Here is a 24,720-nt window from a genome sequence, read left to right on the forward strand (position 1 = left end):
CTATTCCTTTTTGTTGTTGTTGTTCTCTTTGTCTATCATTACACCAATATCATATTTTCTTAATTACTGTATCTTTAAATACACAATTCTATTTGATAGTGTAGATATTTCCATCTTGTTCTTTTTTAATAGTGTCTGGGATATTTTTGTTCCTCTAGATTTACATGTAAAATGTGGGATTTGCTTTTTAAATTCCACTAAAAAAAATCCTGTTATTATTTTTATTGAAATTACTTTGAATCTCTAAAGCAATATGGGCAAACTGACCTTATCACAGTACTGCATCTTACATGAATGTGGCTTATCCCTTCAGTTTATTTAAGTCATCTCTAACTTCCTCCAATTGTGTCTTATATGGCACAGACTTCTGGAACATTGTTTTTTTACATCTATTCCTTTTTTTTTTTTAATGTTTTAAAGCTTTTTTAAATTGTATTTTTTTAAATAAATTGTAACAGTTTGCTGTTGATATTTAAAAATACAGCCAGATTTGTCTGTTTCTTCCAAATGTTTAACTTACTGGTACTTTTTATATTTACTTCTGATTTTTCTTGCCTTCAAGTTCTGCAGTGATAGTCTTTTTTTCCTTCTTAAAAGTTTGCACAGAGGCTTATCAATTTTATTAGCCTTTTCAAGGCAAAGCTTCTACCTCAGTAATCCTCTATGTTGTGTATGTTCTCTATTTTATTAACTTTTACAGTTAAGTCTTCATGATTTCATTCACTTTTTTGAGTTCTATTTTTTCCTTTTTAAATAACTTTTTGGGCTGGGTGTCTACATTATTAACTTTCAGGTCATTCTTTAAACACATATATGTGTATCATTTCTCCCAAGCAGAAAGTTAGCTTTACTTTACAAGCTGTGATATGTCACAATTTAGTAATAATTCAGTCCCAAATACTCTAAAATTTACAATGTGAACTCCTATTGACCCATAAGTTACTTAAAATTATGCTTTCTAACATTTAAACATACAGGCATTTTCTACTTATCTTCCTGGAATTTAGCCTCCAGCTTATTTTTACACTGTAGTTGGAGAACATACTCATATGATTCCAACCTCTGAAACATCTTCAGATTTACTTTATGCCCCAGCATATTGTTCATGTTTGGAAATTTTCTAGGTGCACTTGAAAATGTGAAAAGGAACTCAGAGATTTAGGCACAGTGTTCTTTATCTGCCATAAAGCTTAATTTAGGTAACCATAATGTTCCTTGTGTTTAAAAATATTCTATAGAAAAAAAGCAAATTAAAGCAAAACCAAACACTGTGACTCTCCAACTATATTTAACCTCTAGCTAGCCTCTGCCTAGAATGCCTTCTTCTACCCACATTTATTGACATTCTCCTAATTTTTACAGGCCTAACTCATACACCATCTACTCTAGAAGGCTTTTTTGTTTGTTTACCCAAAGGATTTTTTTCATTTTCTAAAATCTGTAGTGTTTAATTGCTATCATTATCTAATATTGCAAACATCTCTGTATATTTTATCCACCTATCAGGTTATTGATTTCTGGAAATCTGGAGTGAGTGGAATTTATGTTTAAGTCCCAGAAATCTTTATCTTGAGTTTGCCTCAGAAAGCTTTCTATGGTTGAGGGAATGAATAAAATAACAAAGGCTCAAGGACTAAAATGAAGATCCGTGATACTACTTGTAAGTTTTAGCTTATTTTTATAGTCTATTCTTTTTCTTTTTACTTCTTTTCTTTTTTTATTGAAGCATAGTCAGTTTACAATATTGTGTCAATTTCTGGTGTGCAGCATAATGTTTTAGTCATACATATACATACATTTATTTGTTTTCTTATTCTTTTTCATCACAGGTTACAAGATACTGAATATAGTTCCCTGCACTATACAGCAGAAACTTACTGTTTTTCTATTTTATATACACTAGTTAGTACCTGTAAATCTCAAATTTCTGATTTATCCCCTCCCATGCCCTTCCACCCCTGGTAATGTTTGCAAGTCTGTTTCTGTTTTGTAAATAAGTTCCTTGGTCTTTTTTTTTTTTTTTTTTAGATTCCACATATAAATGATATCATATGGTATTTTTCTTTCTCTTTCTGGCTTACTTCACTTAGAATGACAATAGGTGAAGGACACACACAGACTGAAAGTGAGAGGATAGATAAACATATTCCATGCAAATAGAAATGACAAGAAAGCAGGAGTAGCAATACTCAGACAAGATAGAATTTAAGACAAAGGCCATAAAGAAAGATAAAGAAGGACACTATATAACGATCAAAGGAGCAATACAAGATGAGGATATTACACTCTTTAACACATATGTACCCAATACAGGTGCATCTAAATATATAAAACAAATACTAACAGACATAAAGGGAGAAATTGATGGGAATACAATAATCGTGAGACTTTAACACCCCACTAAGATCACTGGACAGGTCTTCCAGACAGAAAATCATTAAGGCAATGGAGATACTAAATGACACTATAAGAACAGTTGGACTTGACTGATATTTTTAGGACATTACATCCCCCAAACAGAATATGCATTCTTTTCAAGTGCTCATGGAACATTCTCTAGGATAGACCATGTATTCAGGCACAGAAGAAGCCTCAACAAATTTAAGAGGATAGAAATTACTTCAAGCATCTTTCCTGACCACAATGGCATGAAGTAGAAACCAACCACAGAAAAACAAATGAGAAAAAAAAAATGACTGCATGGAGACTAAACAACATACTACTTCTTATCTTGAACAATTTTTTATCTTTATCATTTAGGAACTAGACTTACTCTTTAAATTTCTCTCCTGCCTCAATAAAACCATGTGTGTATAACTCAAAACCTGAAGCTACAAGTTTCTTTCAAAACCATTCTGTGTATAACAAAGAATTGCCAGCAAAATGAACTGAAGAATACTGAAAAGGTCACACAGCTTTAGCATATAAACATCATGAAGGAAAGCTCTCAATACTCTAGTATTTTATTACTTAATTTAAAGATCTAGTGAAAAATGAACAAATGAATATATTACCATGATGAAGTTTGTGAATGCAATAGAGATCTGTGGAGCAGAGGGAGATAGCTTAATAATGGGAATTCACACCTGAGATTTTGATTTAAGAACTATTTTAGATGAAAAGCCTCACTATCTACAATTAGATAAAACCAGTGCTTGAAAAATAGAACATATTAGTAAAAATGCTAACATTGAAATCTGCCCTTTTCAAGTTTTTTGAATCACTGAGAAATACTAAATGAAAATTGTTCTGCATGTAAGTAAAGTGCACATTAACTCAATAATTCATTTCATAATTAACTTACTGAAGTAGTTAGGAACAAAGTTCTTATTTCATTCCATTATTCTTTCACATCTCCTAGAATTTCAATAGGTACAGTAAAATGTTGAATTCCACACAACTTTCTGGCTAGAAGTGTTATAAACTGTGTTCAGGACGCCAATTATGCATTGGAATTTTTATAGCACTACACACCATATTCTGTCATTAACTCTGTGTGGTATAAAAGTACAACCTACGGTGCTTTTTAACTGTGAAAAGTGTAGAAGAGCAAAGTTGTAGCCAACCCAGATTTAACCTTGCCTCACCAAAGCACAACTCCATTGGAGTTGAACAAAGGAAAATTTTAGTCAAGGTTGAGATGTTAACATTTCAGTGTCCCAAGTCTGAGAATTTAAATGAGAAAACCTGCAGAATAAAGTTGATCAAACAAAAGATAACAATGAGAAATGAATAGCTTAAGAAAGATAGCAGTAGATGGGGACAGACTGTTACTCCAGGACACAATGTATCAAATGCATATAAATAGGCACTGCTTCTCCAAAAACCCAAATTAACAAGTGGAGAAGAGGAAAATGTCATATAAGTTAACCAACTGCATCAATTGTTGAAAAGAGTAAAAGTAAAGCTCAGTATATGTGTGTGTGTTGTGCAAATCAAAAATGACCTGTTTTCCTTAAAGTAAGTAATAACATTAGTTATTATGTGTACTGACCAGTGATGAGCAAATGTTTCACTCATTTACTCAACCAGAAAATATTAAAATTTAATACTTATTATGTATCTGATATTGCCCTTGTTTCTGTAACTGGATATTAAAAAAGTTTAAAATATAGGCTGTCTTTTAGTATTGTGAAAAACAGGTATTTTAACAGAGAACTATAATACTATAATGTGGACACTTTAAATTCTTTTTTAAAAAAAATGGTTCTGGATCTACATGCTTAACTATGTGTAAATTATTTTTTGTTTGTTTAATTGCACAATGATGGTGTCTTCTGGGTTATCAAGTACAGAATCTACAAGAAAGAATTATATAAAAATAATCAGTATACTTTTTCAAAATATTTGCTTCCAATCTATGACTGACATTCTCCTATCACTATCTTTGTGAACAATATCACATGAGAAAATTATTTTTTAACCACATGCTTCAAAAATATTTTCTCAATAATTATATTCACCTCATTGCTTTGTCTAAGGGAAAACTATGGGCTCAGTTAGAGTCTCGACCATCCAAATTACCGTCTCAGCTGGAGTTTTCTCCTTATCAGAGTTTTTTTCTTCATATTAATGACTTTCACCTTTGCTTTAGGATATCTTCAAATCTGTTAAAACTCATCTCATTTTGTGAAACAAGATAGGCAACTATTTAGAAAATTAAAAAGTAACTGAAAGGTGTGAAAGGGGTGGTGTGAGAGCCTGGAACCCCATGATGCCCCTTCCCTCCCAGCTGACAAGGATCTGGAAATACTATAATGTATTTAGGTAAGTGAGTAATTGGGCAAGAGCTTTAAAAGGTAAGAGTAGAAATGGAAGATGTTCTCAGAATCACTGTTATGAATGCTAAGAAAATTATGTAAAAGCAATAGTCTGCCTTTAGGTGAAAGGTAAAAGATGATGTGATACTAATTAATGCACATGTGGGGACATTTCAAATTGAACAGTGCAGCAGAGATACCCTACAGTTTCAGGGCCATATCCAAAAATGAAAAAAAAGTGGAATATTTGATGTTTTTCATAATTTATTTTAATAAATCAAGATTATGTTTAATTTATAAAAATGCATTCTATGATTTATAACATCATTACTAATAATAAAGTTTTAAAATTTTATTATTTCACCCCACACCAAATAAATATTCCATTTGTATTGTGTGTTGGATTATTCCATTATGGAAACCCTACTTATTTAAGTTTGTCATAAGTTTTTAGCTAATTAAAACAAGGCAGCTATAGTTGTCATCACTAGTCAACAGAGTGGCAATTGAATGCTTTAATGATGGTTAAATGACTTCTGTCATATCTGAACCAAGTTTGTGATAGTTAACAGCTAATTAAAACAATGCAGCTATAATTGTCATTACTAATCAACAAAGTAGAAACCAAATGCTTTAATGATGGTTAAGTGATTTCTGTCTTATATGAGAACCTAGCCAAAATCTGTTTGCTGCAAATTTGAATAAGATATAGTATTTATTATCCTTCCTCCCATACTTGAATTTGTATATAATGAGCAATGTGAGTAAAAACTCCATCATTCAAAATTCATATAATCAGAAAACTCAAACCCTTTAAAAGATTGACAGATACAATTGATTCAGGTGTAGATCCATAAGATAATGTTAAGGCCATATTATTGATTTCTTAGAAAATTTGCACACTAATCTAAAGATAGACATATGCTGACTCACACCCAGAGTGATGACCAATGTTCACATCAGTACACTTGCTCTCAAAGATCCTTCTGAATCATCACAGCAGTCTAGAATTATTTTAGGATGCTGCAGTGCAGAAGGATGAATATAAGTCTTCAGTTGATTGTTTGAGTTGAGACCACACCACTGGCTCTATATCCTGGTATAATTGTTCATCCTTCTAAATCTCAGTTTTACATTTATAAAACCAGAATAACAAATTAGAGACAATTAACATAAAATATTTGGCACAGAACACTCTATTATTAATAAATTTTACTTTTATATTTAATATTGTATTGTATACTAATTTTAATGGATAAACAAAATTCAGTTAAACATATTCAAAATATGCTAAAACATGTTCAAATATATTAAAAAATGTATTATTTAATATAAGATAGCTAAAGGAACAGATAAACTATTTTCTTAAGTCCTGAGCTTTGGAAATTTATTTCTTGCTCAGAAAAATTCAGAGTATTCATGACCGGTAGGTGACTCTCTTCCTCGGAAATACCCATGGACTCAGCATCCCTACATTTTATGGCTTTGCCAGTCTCTAAGATTGTTGGAAGTAAAAAAAGAGTGTGAAGGCCTGAAAGCAGACAACTTCATTTCACTTTCCATTGAGTAAAATATGGTTATATGACCCTACCTAACTGCAAGAAAATCTGAAAAAACTGGGAAAATTTACCTGGCCCAGGAAGAAGTAGAAAATGACTTAGCAAAAAGCTACCATATGCTACTAAATTACTGAATATCTAATAGATACATTTTAGGCATTTGCTAACAATGAAGTTGTGAAGATCAGTGAAATTGTCCTATGCTAAAGTTGGTTGGAAAAGAATGACATACAAAGAGACAGGTACCTACTGGTGTATAAATTTAGTTACACAGCACACAGAAAGGACTCACTAAATCCAAGTAGAGATTTTTACACTATGAATGAAGCAATCATTATAACTGATTTTTAAAGCTTAAAAATGATTTACAAATAGCCAAATATAAAGAGAAGAAGAAGATATTTTGGGAATACATCAGGTTCAAAACCATTGGGTACTTTTGAGTACAACTTTTGGCATAAACTAATTTCCAAATTTGAAAGAAGTAAAGGACAAGGAATAGATCATGATGGCTCATTCTTGCTATGATAATGGGATTTTACTTTATACTATGAGTAATGAAGCTCAATGAATTTCAAGAAGAAAGGGACATGATCAAGAGTCTCAGAAACACATTTCAGCAGTCATCAGAGGAAATTTAGAGCAGTTGGACAAATTAAAAGTCACACAAGTGGTTGACTTGTCAGGGAATAGGGCCTAAATTATGTGACTGACAGTAGAAGTAAAATCAAAAGGAGGGTTCAAGATACAGTAAAGTGTTAAAATTAACAGTTTTAGTGTTAAAAGGGGGATTATTGAGGAAATTTCCCAGAGAACTTTCAGTTGATCAAATTGGTTAACTTATGAAAAAAGCACCTTCCTTAACTAGTGTGGACAAAGGAAAATTACTATTTATCTTTTCAAATAACTCATACTTTATGTTATTGACTCTTCCTTTGATTCATTATGAAACTTATGTTGCTTTTACAAGCTATTTGTTAAGTCTTAGACTTAGAGTTAACATGTTTCCCTGAAAATATAAAGGTAATTTTTAGTTCTATTTTTTATTCTTTGCTAGAAGTACATTTTTCAGATAAGTCAGATTTAATACTGAAATAACTGTCTCTTTTGTAGTATCAAAACATAAACATAAAATTTTCTTTAAAAATATTACTTTTATTGTAGGATTTTAAGCATCTAGTTTTTTTTTATCACTACATAATTCCCTATTTTACTGAATTTGCTATATGGTAACAACATGAATAAATATATAGTTTGTTTTTAAGAGTTCAGTCTGGAATTGCATTTCCTTTTTTGAATTTTTTGTTGTTATGCTGATACTTTAAAATACTAGTTCACACTATTCTTTTGTACCAAGAAATCAGAAGCCAAGGAACAAGCTTAAACAAGCTGAGGAATTGGTTTCAGATAAGACATTTTCTATAAACATCACATGTTTATATTTACCTAAACTACTAATGGTCTAATTTTATAACATGTGAGCAAAAACTTAATAAATAGACCTGAATGATAATATTTTAAAATCTAGAATATTGAGTCATACCCATCCACCAACACATCACCTCTGAATGAGAAGGAAACTGGATTTTCCCCAACAACAGCATGCCTCAGTCCTTGGGTGACTGCTGTAGGGTTTTTCAATTGATTCCTGGTTACATATGATTGAGAAATGCTAGCTACTATGATCGCTTCATATTAGCAATATAGCTCATTCTTCCAGAATCTCTAAGGAGTCACTTAGTTTTGTTTTACCATAAATTTCTAAACATAAATGACTATATACTTGGTTTAATGCAAAACACATAAAGAATACTCTGGGAAACACTGACATAGCAAGCTACAAATGTTTAGTTTAATTTATACAAGGAACTTGTTCTGACTCTTCTTTTGTCCTCTCTAATTCTACTCTGACATTTCAATGTCTGAACTCACTACAACTTTATCCTTTTTTCTCAACTTTTCTATTCTTTTTCCAACACACATCTGATTTAATAGCTTACAGTTAGGGTAAAGTAGGAAACACTTTCCTGTGCATTAAGTTTTCTATATTTATTTATTCATTTAGTCAGAAAAAGGGAAAAGGACAGAAGGAGGAGGAAGACAAGGAGGAGAAGGAAGAGGAGAAAAGGAAAGGGAGAGAAGTGGAGAGAGTAGGAAAGAGAAAAAAGAGGAGGAGGAGGAGGAAGAAAAGGAAGAATTTGAAAGTATTCAAAGAAACAGGCACTATCAAAAGTGAGGAAAAGCAAATCCCTAATTTTGAGAATAATGTGATCACAAGGAGACATAAAAATACGTGCTAGCTATAATAGATATGAAGAGAGACATCAGGTTATGGTAAAGCCAGGGGGAGGACCTGAAAGACTGATGGTTTCTCATGTGATAAAAGAAAAATATTATGGAAGGATGTAAAATTATTGCAGATGCTATGTCAATAAACAAATGCTACAGGACTTAGCAGTTTGATTCTCAGAAGGTCACTAAATACTTTCGTAAGAACAGTTCCAGTAACAAAATACCCACAATACAAATGCAGAAATATAATTATATAAAAAGAAGTATGTAACACGATAAAGTAGGACCTATCCAAGGAATACAAAGTTGGTTTAACAGCCAGAAGTCAGTAAATGTAATGCATAACAGCAGTAGATTAAAGGATAAAAAACCATAATCATGTCAATAGATAAAGAAAAGATGTTTTAGATAATTCAAGACTACTTTATGATTTAAAACAAAAAAAATATCAAAAAATGAGAATAAAAGAGAATCTCTTCAACCTTATAAAGGGCATCTATGAAAACTCACTTAGCTGTAAAAGACTATATATTTAACCTTAAAGTAAGAGCAAGACAAGGATGTCTGCTACTGCTGGTTCTACACAACATTTTACTGGAGGTTCTAGTCAAAGCAGTTGGCAAGAAAATTAAAAGGCATCTAGATTGGAAATAAAGGGGTATAATTTTCTCTAATGGTAAATTACATTATCTTGCACATAGAAAATCCTAAGAAATGTGCACACACAACTATTAGAATAAACAAGTTCAACAAGTTAGCAGGACACAAAGTCAATATGTCAGATCCTTGTATCTAGAATGTATAAAGGGCTTTCAAAGCTCAACAATTAAAAACAATCCAATTAGAAAATGGACAGAGACATGAAGAGAAAGTCCACTGAAGAATGTATGTAGATGGCAAAAAGGCACCTGAAAAGATATTCTATATTATTAGCCTTCAGAGGATACTATTCAGCCATAAAGAAGGAAATACTCCCCTTTGCTATAACATGGATGAACTTTGAGGGCATTATGCTAAGTTAAATAAGTCAGAGAAAGACAAATACTACATGTTGTCACATATGGAAAATCTAAAAAAAGAAACAAACTCATAGAACAAAAGATCCTATTTGTGGTTACCAAAGGCAGGGGATAGAGTGTGAGGGAATTGGATGAAGGTAGTCAAAAGGTAAAAACTTCTAATTATAAGATAAATAAATACTAGGGATACAATGTACAACATGATGACTATAGTTAACACTGAGCTCATTTTGTATTTGTATGTTGCCAAGAGACTAAATCCTAAAAGTACTTATCACATGATGAAAAATTATAACCAACATATATATAAGTAAATAAATGCACCTTCCTCTATAGAACATCTTTCTGCCCATCAACAGAGTCAAATACAACTTGCCTTGGTAGCAGTACAGATTAACGAAGAGCAAGGACCTGTAGTGAGCCAGGCCTGGGTACCAGCCCTAGCTCCATCTCTGATTATTTGGATAAGATAATCACCCTGAGTTGCAAATTCTTCATCTATAATGATGGAGATAATGACTGCTTTTCATTCTTAGGGTTATTGAAAAGACTAAACTAAGGTAAATTATATAAATTGCTGAGAAAAATGCCTGACAAACAGCACTTATTGATCATAACTATTTTTTATCACAGATAAAGCTCTGGCAAATGCATACATTGAACCCTTGTAGACCCACATTTAGGTTTATGACAATAAAGCCATATGTCATACTGGAGAGTACTGAAAATCTGGTTTCAGGTAAAAGGGCATACATCTAATTCACTCAAGAACATCGCTGCATTTTTTTAAATGAAAGGTGCAGAATGCACCCTTGTTTTTGTTATCTGATGTCTAATAACTACTCTTTACAGACCTGACTCAAATCGTTTTTAGCATGCAGATTAAATAACACACTCTTTGCCTAGTGTTTCAAAATACCATGTACTCTTTACAACCTGTTATCTGATCAAAGCTACTATAGATGACTCCATTCCAGGTCTACGACTCCTCTCATTAAAAAGGTACTTTCCACTATTTCTCACAGTGGAAAGCAGGATGACGGCAAAGACTAACAGCTTTCATATCATGGGCTTTTTGGTTTTGTTTTGGCAAATTTCTCTTCTTGCCTTCCAGATAGCCCAGTAACTGTTGGAACATGCAGTTTTCACATGGTTTTTCCCCCAACCAATGCTAAAAAAGCTTTTACATCTCTTTTACCAAACAGAAGCAGTCAGGATGCCTAACAAATAAATCCATTCTGTATAGGTCTCTTCACCACCTTGATATGTCAACAGAATTGGAGCAGATCAAGTGAACCACAAAAAGTTGTGAATTCTTTGCCTGATCCAGCTATACCCCAGATGTTCCCAGTGATCACCCCTAGGCTCAGTCCTCCTTAGCTGTGGAGTGGGTGATAGTCTGCAGACCTCCCTGCTATCAGGGACACCTGGTAATCTTCTAGTCCATAACTGCCTGGTAGAAGTTTCTGATAATTTTAGGTAAACAAAGCCAAGGCATTATATTTTATTATCCAGTCTCAATATCAATCTTTCATATAATACCATAGCCCCTACCTTTCAGACTGTATCAAGAGGGTTCCTAGATTTACTAATAGCCCCTGGCCTCAATACTCACCCACCCCTACCTGTCCACCAATAAGGAAGGAACTCGGAGCCCTCATTCTAACTCAGGTTTCTCTGCTTTATATTGTCAGAAATATTTTTAGATTTCAGATACATGTTTTAGGATAAGACTTGTATTTCTGCTTGGTTATTGTACACATTTATTTATATCACTGATACCAATTACCCCAGAAAGCTTCACTCCTAGATTCATAGTAAATGACATTCAATTCCTTTTAGTACTTAATTAATTTTGTCAATATTAGATACAGAGTTTATCTTTACATTACTTATTTTTTTTTCTTATTGATATGCTGCAACTATTCGGAATGCTGTTCAATATCTGAAAAAAATAGTTCTTCTGTAAGAACTTACAACTCTGGAAGTTATTAATATTCAGAGACATGATGTTTCTTTCTCTTTGGTTTTTGGGATATTTTCAAGAGTGATAATTCTTCATAAGGGGACTATTATGCTTTTTCATATTGTGAAACTTTTAAGATTCTCAGCATCTTAAAAAGACACTGCAGTGAATAAATAGACATTTAAACAAAAGAATGTTTATTGCACTGTCATGTGGCCACTGGATACTCATTAAATATTAGCTCATGTTCAAAAAATTAAGTAGGATGTAATTACTCACTGCATAAGATACTGCAGAGAAGTTTGGCCATGCTTGAAACTAAAAGAGGAAATTTCAAAAATGAAGAATAAAGGCCTTCCTCATAACATTTAAACTGGTATCCTGTGATACCAAAAAACACCATAGAGTGTAATTATGATTGTGGCACAATATCAAAATATTTTATATAGTAAATGGATGACAAATAGAGGACTTGTTCCAAACTAGAAATTATTTATAATATTCTTATGACTCAATTTTATAATAATTATTTGGGGTAGGGGTAAGATTACCAATAATTACTGATCTGTATAGATTCTGCAAAATTATGTTAGCAAATTTTTACTGTAGTTGAATCTTAGTTCCAGAGAGACAGTTAAAGTGACTTGTTTCTGTCATGATTTATCTCAGAGACTGATCATTGAAACTTACTAATCATTGGGACGACGGTCATGCCCTCATTTTTTCCAAGAAATATGGTAACTACCACAATATACACTGATTACATATAAAGTACAATTATATCTATCTATATACTATTGATACTTACATAACTATTAGTCTAATGTAATGTATACACTTGGAGTACTAGGAATTTTTTGACATCTGTTATTCCATTTGGTATTTACAAGGAAAGGAGTACCTGGAAATGACTCTAAGAATTAAGAGAGGCAGCCACAGCTCTGCAAACATTGCACATTTTTGTGATGAATGGATATTTTCTCCCTGTTGGTTATGAGGTTCTATATTTGCTACTTACATCACACTTGTTAGCTGTGTTGTATGAACCATCTATATCCTTCCTAATTTTAGTGGTGTGTGTTACAGTACTGTTGATGGTACTCTGGACACATCTTCTTGATCTACTATTGGTTTATGTTCACTTTTCAAGCCTTATTGTCCAGATAGCCTCCCAGTTTTCTCTACTGCTTGCAACTGAGATGATTTCTCCTGATTTCCAATATGAACCTGTCTGTTTCAGCCTTTGGAATATTGTAGACAGGAGAGTTGGATTAAAATGAATTAAAATATGTGTTTGATTATCTGCTTCTACTGCTAACTGCAATGAAAATCCCATTATCATTAATGGATGGACATCTGGTTGGCCCACAATAGTTATGTATTAACAAATTAAATTGTTCCCTATGATAACCATGATTACAGAGCTGATTGTAAGCAAGTTTGGGAGATCCTTGCTCTTCCAATCACATGATGGGCAAAAGTAATTCAAGAAATGCAGCACAGGGGAACTTTTTCTAAGGGCAGTAGATAATTTAAAGGAAAAGAATGATACAGTCAAATCCTTAAAATTGTTTTTATTTCATTTCTTGAAACAAGGGACACTACATTCCTTTAAAAAAAAATCTGTTATTTTCAGCAACATCAGTGATAGGGCAGCTGATAATTAACACAAAAGTTTATTTTATAGGTTGCCAAACTGCAGTGACAATTTAATTCATTGACTCTCCAGGTCCCTTATGTGAAAGTCAGCAGGTGGATTGTATGAGTAAGGGCTCTGCAGAGTGAAACACAGGTATATGGGGAATTTCAAAACTCACAGTTCCCTTCAAATCTCAGCCCTCCCTGAGCTTCCCCTGCCAACTGAAGTGGCCTCTTCTTCATCTATTTGCTGTTTCTTTTTTCCTTCTCTTTAATGTTCACAGCACACTCAAGTGAAGTACTTACCTTTTAAGATAAAGCCAATTCATTCATACTCAACTGCCCAATAACAGAATCATAATAAATGAATATTCTACCTTGTGCCACAGATAAATTATAAAGTAAAGCCTGGGAAGAGAGGCTTAAATTTTTTTTTAAAAAAACACAACTTTGAAAATCATATCAACATAACAAGCATAAACCCGTGGAAGGTATGTGGCTGTGGATTTGAGAGTGATTTTTTTAAAAACAAAAACCTAATATTAGGTCAGGCTGAATATGTCAATCATCAACATATCAATGTTCATTCACATATTCTGGATATAATGTGCTACCTCAAGCAGCTAAGGTCAGTTTTAATCACATAGTTATTTTTAAAAAAAAAAAAACTATAATGGCTGGTGGGTCTTCTTTTTGAAACTAAGATGTCAAAATTTTCATACAAATGCTTTAAATATTTCAAGAGATGGAAATTCAGGCATGTCTCTGACTACAAACCACAAGACAGCTGAGATTATCTGTCCTTCAACAAGTCTTTGAAACACAGAGGGGAGAGGTACATTAGTATTTCTGGAAAGTTCCTCTGAGGCCGTTCACTTTAGGGCAAGTCATGCTGTTGTCAGGAGACACTGCAAGTGAAGTCAGGGTGGGCGTATAATAGGTGGACCTAAACAAGTAATGCTCCTTAAGTTACAGAAATAAGAGCAAGGCCGGCTTGGCTGACACAACAGGGTGCAGGGACAAGCACATTGCACAGCGTGATATGAGTCTTGAGAAATAACCTCTTTACTGAGTATTATTTGTTCAAGGGACACCCAAGACTAACTATGTATGTATCTCATTGATGTTCTGTATTCCAATTCCCAGACCTGAGTCAATTCTATAGTGATTATATATACATACACATGTATATAAATCTATAGCCCCCTTGAACAAAGCAGAAGTTTGATATACTTAAGGAAAAACACATATCATCCATATTATGTGTATTTTTATCCTAGTCTTTACCAAAGATATTTGCAGCCATCTTTTAAGGTACTTACACATTAGATTATCAGATGCTTGCCAAAGTAAACATTATGACCTGGGCACCTACATTCCCTATTATTCACTGGTGTGTAATAAAATTTAAGTAGATCAGGTGATCAACAGAAACTTGACATGAATCTACTTCACCATGCCTGTAGTGGAACATCCAAAATATCAACCATTTATTGATATTTGCAGTATATACTATAATAGCAATCATTAGCAGCTGAGAACATCATCACATTGGCTTCTAATACTTGGAACAGTGGTTTACTATGGTAGGAAAGGCCATGTAGAAATCTTTGGCTCTCCTCTTCCCTAACCCTTCCCTAGTACATCAAAAGCTAACCCATAACTAGGAGAGAATTTAAGAAATTAATGCCATGACCAAAGACTTGAAATGTACATGGAAAAGTGCTGTAATGTTATCTACCATTTCCCATTCTACCCACCATCTTATTGGAGACTGAAAACATCGTATGTAGCTATTGATCTGGGGAATGTTTTTCACCTATTCCAACAGAAAACACCAGAGGCTGTTTCATTTAATTGAGCAGATGATGTGAAAAGATATTTACCATCTTGCTTCTAGGCTATGTCGGTTCTCTATCTTTGTGCCATACTGTAGACTAAGGGGCCCTGACTGTCTTACTATCCAAGGAACATTATGCTAGTCTTCTAGATTGATGACCTCATGCTAAGAAGTCTGAAGGCTAAATACTCTAGATGTCTTGATCAGACATATGTCTACTGAAGATGGGGAGACACAGCTTTCAAAACCAATGAGGCATTTGGGTAACAAAAGACATAATGAGAAGAATATATTATAGGTCTTAGAACAAAACAAGAATTCATGAGTCCAAACAGATATAAGTGGTTGAGAAGGGAAACTTCTTTCTTACCACAGATTCCAAAGTAAAGCAAAAAGGGAAATGATGGAATTAGAATACCACCATTTGGCACCCATCTTATTATTTCAGGGAAGAATAACTATAAACTAAAATTAGTAGGCAAAAATATGATGAGAAGCAAAATGTTTATAAAATATCTCCATCAGACACTTAAGGATTACCATGGGAAATACAGTAGAGAAACCTGGCCAACAACATTACAATGTAGTGATCAAAATATGATCACAATTAATGGGAAAAGTTGACATCAAGTGCCTCCTATAATGATTTCTACTAAAATGCACACCTAGATTCTAATCATGATAAAAATTGGGCAAACACAGATTAAGGAATAGTTTAGAAAATGAATAGCCAGAACTCTTCAAAAATGTTAGTATCATAGAAAACAAAGAATTTAAAGAACTAAGTTCATCATGTAACCCTGGATTGGATCCCGGAAAAGAATTTTTTATGTGTGTGAAAATAAACAATTAATGAGACAATAGGAAAAATTTGCATAAATTCTGAAGTTTTAATAATAATCATTAGCATTAATTCCCCAATTTTGATAATCTTACTTTGTTTATGTAAGTAAATATCCTTATTTTTAGGCAATATACTCTGAAGTATGTAGGGTTAAATTTACTTCTAATTTACTTTTTTTTTCTGCTATATATAAGTAAACATAAATTTATGTCAAATTTGTATATCTGCAAATTTACTTCAAACTTTTGAAAGAAAAATATATAGACAATATGTACTCCTATGGTTTCAGTATGTGTGTGTGTGTGTGTTTAAATATGTTTCCAGAGAGAAACAAAGAAAGGAAGGGAAGAATAAAAATTGTATGTAAAATATATTAACGTTTAGGGAATTTGGGTAAAAGTTTAAGAGAATTTATTGTACTATTGTGGGCAACTTTATAATTCTCAAATAATCTCATAATAAAAAGTAAAAAAAAACAAAAAACAAAAACAACCAGGTGGACTGCAATCTCATGAAACATTAAGAAATCCAATGCTTCATTCTAAAGAGTTCACTCTTAAAAGACAATTTACTGAACATTATCACTAACAAAGAAGCACGTTTTTTCTGATTGCTTGAAATTAAGGATACCAACTGATACAGCAATCTAGAGAAAACAACTAAAGACCAGATGTGACTATAAAAAGAAGCAACAAAGAAAACCAGTCAGCAAAACAGTGGTCTCCTGTACATGCCTTTAGAGAACGTCTACAAATACCATCGGCTGTATACCAGTATAATCTCAAATTATTACCCTTCATGGAACTCTGAAATCTTATTCATTTGGATTTATTATACAACTAATATATGCCAATCACTGTATTAAGTCTTAACATACCCATGAACAAAGGAGAATACTTCTTGCTATAAATACATAGTCTCATGGGGAACACTAACAATAAATAAATAATTATAGAAATGATTATTTAATATTGCTGAATGAATGAATACTATGAATACTATGAAGTAGATGAAAAGACACAGGATAGTGAGAGGGTTTAGTAGAGGAATCTGTTATCTCAGGAGACAGAAGATTTTAGTGAGAAAGTGACTTCAATTTGAGACTTGATAAATAAAGCTAGTCTTTTTGCAGACTCTATTCTGATGCATTATTCTATTTGATTACCCTTTCACCAACACCACATTCACTTGATTACTAGAGCTTTAAAATAATTCTTAAAATCAAGTAATATAAATCCCTCAACTTTTGTTCTTTTAGAATGCCTTAGTGATTTCCAGATTTTGCATTTCTGCATAAATTTTAGAATCAGATTTTCAATTCTTACCACATCTTTGAAACAGACTAGCAGACATAGTAAACAATTTTGTGGTTACTGGGGGAAAGGGGGTGGGAAGGGATAAATCTGGGAGTTTGAGATTTGCAAAGGTTAACCACTATATATAAAAATAGATAAAAAAACAAATTTCTTCTGTATAGCACAGAAAACTGTATTTAATATCTTGTAATAACCTTTAATGGAAAAGAATATGAAAATGAATATATGTATTATATATATGCAGGACTGCGACATTAGCTGTACACCAGAAGTTGACACATTGTAACTGACTATACTTCAATTAAAAAAAAACTTTAGAATTTGGTTTGGGATTGCATTTGGATCACTTTGCAGAGTGGAAATTCTACAAATATTGAGCTTTCAAAAAAGAAAGATGGTATATCTAGCAATCTGTTTGTGTATTCTTTAATTTCTCTCAGCAATATTTTGTTTTCATTGTAAAGCTAGTATATATTTTGTTAAATCTATCCCCCACAGATCATATTGTGAGACTACTATTGATGACTGTTTATTAATTTTCATTTTCCAATGATCAGTTATTATTATTTAAAAACACAATTAATTAGACTTCCACTTCTGCTTAAGATGTAGAAAATTTCAGAAACATATCAGTTCCACCATAATGATGAGATCAAGTCCTGGAGTATACAAAATCGTAATTTTTTTAGGTTATCAAAGAATTGACATTGCAAAGTACCTGGCAAACTGAAATCCAAAGGGTTCAAATTCTCTCCAAAGAGAGACAGGAATATAAATTATTTCACTTACTGCAAAACAGTAGGTAAACTAGGTCATCGCCACAAAAGTAGATAAGAAGAAAACAGCTGAAATTAAAATGAATTCTTCAACTCCAAATGGGCTACTATGCCAATTTAGAATCCCAGGGAGCCCAGATACAATGAGAGTTTGCACCATTTATCAAATCTCACATTTCTGGGCATAAATACTATTTACTCTAGTCTCTGGTGTTTTGTGAAAAATTTCTGACTTTCAATAAAAATTATAAAGTGCAGAAACCATCAGGTAAACATCATACATTACCAAAAGATAAACAAGTCATCAGAAAAAATTCAGATGTGGCAGAGATACTGGAATTATCAGATGAGGACTTTAAAATGATCAGATAGGGATGTTGTATGGTTATAATATTAAATATAGGTAACATGATGAACAGATGGACAATCTCAACAGAGAAATGAACTATAAAAAGAGCCTAAAAGAAATAATAGGAAAAAAAAATGAGATAAGGCTTTTAAAAGACATCAAAACAAACTCAGCCAGGGAAAGGATCAGATAAACAGAAGGCACTCCAATAGAAATTCACCAAATAATATTGGAAATAGTGAAAAAACTGAGTAAATATCTGACATCTATGGGACAATATGAAACAATATGCCTGCAAGCTGAATTTCTGATGAAGAGGAAAAAGAATGGATAAGAAGTATGCTTAAATTGGTAATGGCAATAATTTTTCTTAAAAATGACTGACCAACACAAATCCACATATCCTAGAAGTTCACAGAGAACCCCACACAAAACAAATAAAAAGAAAAACCCCAAGCAGAATAAAACAAAGTAAAACAAAACATAGGTACATGTTAGTCAATGTGCTAAAAATCAAAAATTAAACAAGAATCCTGGAGGCAACTAGTGAAACAAGAAACATAACATACAGGTAAATACTAATAATAAGTACATCTTACTTTCTTTGAAAAAGAATGGGAGTCAGAGTCAACTGAATGGCATATTTTGAAGTGTTGAAAGACAAGGTACACTTGGTCAAAGCATCCTTTAAAAATAAAGGTGAGGTCCTTTCTGTCTTCTGTTTAGGATGTTAGAAAGCTGGAAAGAGCATTACTCCCACGTATCTAACAGCAACAACACAGAAACTTAATGCATTATCTGCAAAGTCACAGCTTTTCTTGAGCCCATCAGAGTTGCGGTTGCAGTACAGCCAACTACCCCAAAATCTAAGGGAGACAAGTACAGCCAAGGAGAGGTGAGACCTACGTGGTTGTGTCTCTGGGGCAGATGACAGAGTGCATACAAACTTCTAAGAATTCAAGTAAATGTTTACTAAATTGCTAAAGGCTGAGTATGAGCTAATAAGGAAAGAGAACCCCTAGGACCCACAGACACAAGGGATATTCTCAGTCATTTGCAGAATCTTCTTCACAGACCTCACCCAACACTCAAAAGGAAGATCAGAGCCAGGATGAGAGATCCGAGAAAGCCCCCCTCGTGGGGCAGGATTCTGGGCCAGGAACAGCAACTACAGCTGGAAAGACACAACACCTCACCTGAATCTGTCTCTCCATCTCTCCAGAAAATAAAAGGCTTAAGGTCCTGGGGGGAATATATAAAGTAAAATGAAATAAAATAAAATTACCTCTATTTCCCCAGAGGTACAGATGAAGACCCATAAAAACTGGGAACAACCAGTATGTCCCTCAACTGGGTAATGGATAAACTGCAGTACAGGCGTATAATGGCATATTCCTCTGCATTAAAGAGGAACCAAGAATTGATATGGTAACAATGTTAATAAATCTGAAATGCATTATGCTAAGTGACACAAGCCAGACTTAAAAAGCCACATACTGCATGATTCAATGTATTCGACATTCTTAAAAAGGCAAAGCAATAGAACAGAAAAAGTGGTTACCAGTGACTGTGGGGGGCAGGACAGGTGACCACAATTGGGCACAGGGTAATTTTGCAGGGTGATGAAATGGTTCTGTATCTTGAATGTGGTGGTGGTGGTTATAGAACTGTAAGCATTTGTCAAAAATACAGAACTACGTAATGAATAGGGTGAATTTTGTTTATACAAATTATGCTATATTGTAAGAGCAGAAAAAAGAAAGTATTAAATGGTAAAGGTAAAATGAATACTTTTTAGATAGGAGAAAAGTAAAATAATTCATCTTGTCAATCTGCACTAAAAGAAATGATAAAACAAATTCTGTAGGTTAAAGGGATATATAACTTTTTATTTGTCTATTTTGTTTTGTTTTTTTGTGTGTATTGATGAGGAATCCTTTAACTTGGCTAAATTCACTTAACTAATTCTAGCAATTTTATTTTTGTAGAATGCTGAAAATTTCTTATATGAACAAGCCCATCAAAAGTAAATATGAACAGAGCCTTTTAATTCTCTTAGGGATATTAAATTAACACCTGGAATGAGTGCTAGCATCCACTAGGCTTTAAAAATCATTTTGAGAATTAAGAGAAATAAAAGTTATTATTCTGAAGTGAACAGCGTCACACTTCTCAAGTTGTAGTACCATTTTGTAAATCAAATTAGCATTATCTAAGTGAAGTAAGCCAAAAATAGAAAGAAAATTACCATATGATATCACCTATATGTGTAATCTTAAAAAGAAGACAAATGAACTTATTTACAAAAGAGAAACAGACTCACAGACATAGAAAACAAACTTATGGTTACCAGAGGGAGAAATGGGGTGGGAAGGGATAAACTGGGAGTTCGAGATTTGCAGATACTAATACATATAAAATAATAACAGCTTTCTCCTGTATAGCCCAGGGAACTATATTCAATACCTTGTAAGAACTTATGGTGAAAAAGAATATGGAAATGAATATATGTATATTCACGTATGACTGAAGCACTGTGCTGTACACCAGAAACTGACACAACATTGTAAACTGACTATACTTCAATTTAAAAAAATACAGCTGCATTTAACTGAGCTCTGTTGCTGTGAATACAGCTCACACACAGGTGTGGATGAACAATTTATACATTTTTAAGTATTCACTAAGTACTATCTTATATACACATATACACTAAACTTAAAAAAAATTTTCAAATTTAAAAAGATGATCCCCAGATATACTTCACTTTTGGTGATCTTTTGGAAGAGGTCATCTAAAGAGAAGAACGTATGGTTCTGACTCATGAATCATGTGATGAACCCAGCCTAGACTCTGTTGGACACCAAGTCTCCTCTACTCCTCTTCAGACATCAGATAGGTCTTGGGTACATGTTAGGAAAGTACTAAACATACTGACAGACACACTAACTGAACAAAGAAAGGATGTCACTGATTAGGCCAAGTGACTTTTTCATTTTGATTTCTGTCTTTTAACCAAAGCCATGGTACTCCCCATTCAGTTAATATTTGTATATATTAGGAATTCTAAGGATCAACCTCAGCCCTTTTCCAAGTCCCTGTCTCTCACATAAAGTCTATGGTTGTTACTTACACTTTAAAATAATATGTTGTGTAATTAAGGACAATTTCACAATTTTCATTCTCAACAGCTTGATTCCAAAGCTAGTTACCCACTTTCAATGGGTAACCTCAGCTTTTTACCTCTTGTTGCTCACAGGATAAAAAATGTTAGATTCAGTTTATAATGGGATAGAATTATCTGAAAGGAAAAATGGTGATGTTAAAAGCGGGTCTGGGATGGGAAACTTGGGGGCCTCCCACCAACACACACAGAGTTCTCTCACCAAGGCCACCAAGAATCCCAAGCATGGTCCCAGGCAACTTCTTCATCCTGCCCTCACTCTGCTCATGTTCTGGCTTTCACGACTGAGCACTGATAAAGACCCCATATGACACAAGTTACCTGGAACGTGAAACTTTATAAATGAAACCTCCACTCTAATATCAGTAATTCATTAATAAACAGGAGAAAAATGTAAGGGGGAGGGAGGGAGAGATGACAAAGTAGAATTAATTCTCTGGAGTCATTAGGATGAATCAATGGTAGTGTAGCTCCAATAACAGCCCCCTAGAACCCTCGGGTCCTAAATGTTCTTCCTGCCCCCATGCCTTCAGAGAAACACTCTTGAGAAGAAATCTAAGCTCTGTTGCTGTTAATCTTGCTATAAATTTTCCGATACAATTTTCATCTGGTTGACAATGTCTGAATAGTCTCAATGTCTCCTTAGTGTCTTACTATTAATGCTCCCAGAAAACATGCAAAGATCTCATAGGATAAGTTTTCATGGTTTTTTTTTTAAGAATAAGTTTGTTTTCATTATTTCATAATCCACATACAAATTTAAGCTTAATTTTCCATAAAGTTGTTCATTATACTGGGGCATCTGTTGTCAGGTAAGAAATAGTCCATCTTGAGGAAATGTTCTAACTGATTAGGGCCCCTTATTATCTTTCTACTAAAGCATTATAATTAAAATAATAAAAAACAAAGCTAGCTTTTATGCAACTATTGCATCTCTCCTCAGAGGGCACTTAAAGTAACAGGCTGAGCTGCTTCCTCAGCCCTCTTCTCACACACTGGACTGGTCCGGAAACTCCAAGGCTCCCAGGGAACACAGTAACTTCATAAGGAGTCAAATGTGTTGTTACATTAGCAGTCCTATCCAACTTTCCATCTTTCTCTTCACCCTCAAATAGAAGATCTGAGAATTGGATCTGGACAATTGTCCACTCCACATCTCCTCTGTCCACCATCTTTGCTCTAGAGCAGGGTGGCAAGTTCTGCGGTCTATAGGCCAAATCCAGCCATCACCTTGTTTCACCGAAAAAAAAAAAAATCTGAACATGATCTCTCCCGTTCACATATGTACTGTCTGCGGCTGCTTTCTCAATAAAAGGAGAGAGTTGAATGGCTGTGACAGTGACCACGTGGTCTGCAAACCTGAAATACTTACTATCTGGCCCTTTAAAGAAAAGGTCTATGATCCCTGGCCTAGAGGCTTTCTGAAGAATTTTACATCTTTTTCCTCATCATATTGATTTCCAGACAACATGGTACTTCTCACTGTCCAGGCTGACAAAGCTTTCTCCGCTCACAGATTGCTCCAGAGATCCAGCCAACTTGTGTTTTTTGACCTCTGGAATCTAACCAGTTGCCATGAGCAGGAACTACTCACATTCTAATATGTCAGTCTTATTAAAGGAATCTCAAGTAATAACATCAATCAGTCTACTATGTATCCTCAAATCCTTTAGATCTCTGGTTTTCTCATATTTCGTATCGCTTAGAAATACCAAGATGTCATGTCCTCGTTCAGATTTCTCTGACATACTTTAAACATTATGCTTCTAAAAACAGGTTTACTGAGAGAAAATTCACAGGCCAAAAAAATTTACTCATTTAAACTAACAATTCAATAATGTTTAGCACATTCCCAGATCTGTGAATCATTGCAATCTAATTTTACAACATTCTCACCATCCCCGAAAAGAAACGCTACACCCATTAGCAGTTGCTCCCAAACACCTCACACCACCTTAAGCCCTAGGCAAACACCAATCTACTCTCTGTCTCTAATGATGGCCTATTCTGGAGCTTTCATATTACGGTAATCACACAATTGAGGCCTTTCGTGACTACATTTGTTCACTTAACATAATATTTTTGTCATTCATCCATGTTGTTGCATGCACTGTACTTCTTTCCTTTTTATGGATGGCTGAGAAAATGTTTCACTGTAGGGATTTCTACATTTTTAAATCCATCCTTCAGTTAGTGGGCATTTGGGTTGTTTCCCCTTATAAATAAGGATGCAATGAACATCCATGTACAAACTTTGATGTGCACATAAATTTTCAGTTTTCTTGTGACTATACCCTGAAGGAGAATTGCTAGGTCATCCAGTAATATTATAATTAACATTTGGAGGAACAGCCAAACTGGTTTCCAAGGCCACTACACCGTTTTACATTCCCATTAGCAACGCAGGAAAGTTCCAGGTTCTCCACATCCTTGCCAACACTCACTGTCTTTCCCACTTCAGCCTTTTACTGATGTAAAGCGGCACTCCGTTGTGCTTTGGATTTTTATTTCTAATGATTAATGGTGCTGAGTATGTTCATTCTGTGCTTACTGAGCATTTGTATTTCTTCTCTAGAGAAGTATCTATTGAGGTCATTTGCCTATTTTTAGTTGGGTTACCTTATTATGGGGTTATAAGGGTTTTTTTCTTATGATATAAATCCATCACCAGATATATGATTTACAAATATTTTCTTTCATTTCGTTAATTGTCTTTCCACTTTCTTGATGGTATCGTCCTCTGAGGGTACAAAGCTTTAAATTTTTAAAATTTTTTTTTTATTGAGTTATAGTCATTTTACAATGTTGTGTCAATTTCCAGTGCAGAGCACAATATTTCAGTTAGACATGAACATATATATATTCATTGTCATATTTTTTTGCTGTGAGCTACCACAAGATCTTGTATATATTTCCCTGTGCTATACAGTATAGTCTTGTTTATCTGTTTTACATAAGCCTGTCAGTATCTACAAATTTCAAACTCCCAGTCTGTCCCTTCCCACCCCCTCTCCCTTGGCAACCACAAGTTTGTATTCTATGTCTATGAGTCTGTTTCTGTTTTGTATTTATGTTCTTTTTTTTTTTTTTTTTTTTAGATTCCACATATGAGCATTCTCATGTGGTATTTTTCTTTCCCTTCCTGGCTTATGACATTCTCCAGGAACATCCATGTTG

This window comes from Camelus bactrianus, chromosome 4, assembly GCF_048773025.1.
Source record: "Camelus bactrianus isolate YW-2024 breed Bactrian camel chromosome 4, ASM4877302v1, whole genome shotgun sequence".
Lineage (NCBI taxonomy): Eukaryota > Metazoa > Chordata > Mammalia > Artiodactyla > Camelidae > Camelus > Camelus bactrianus.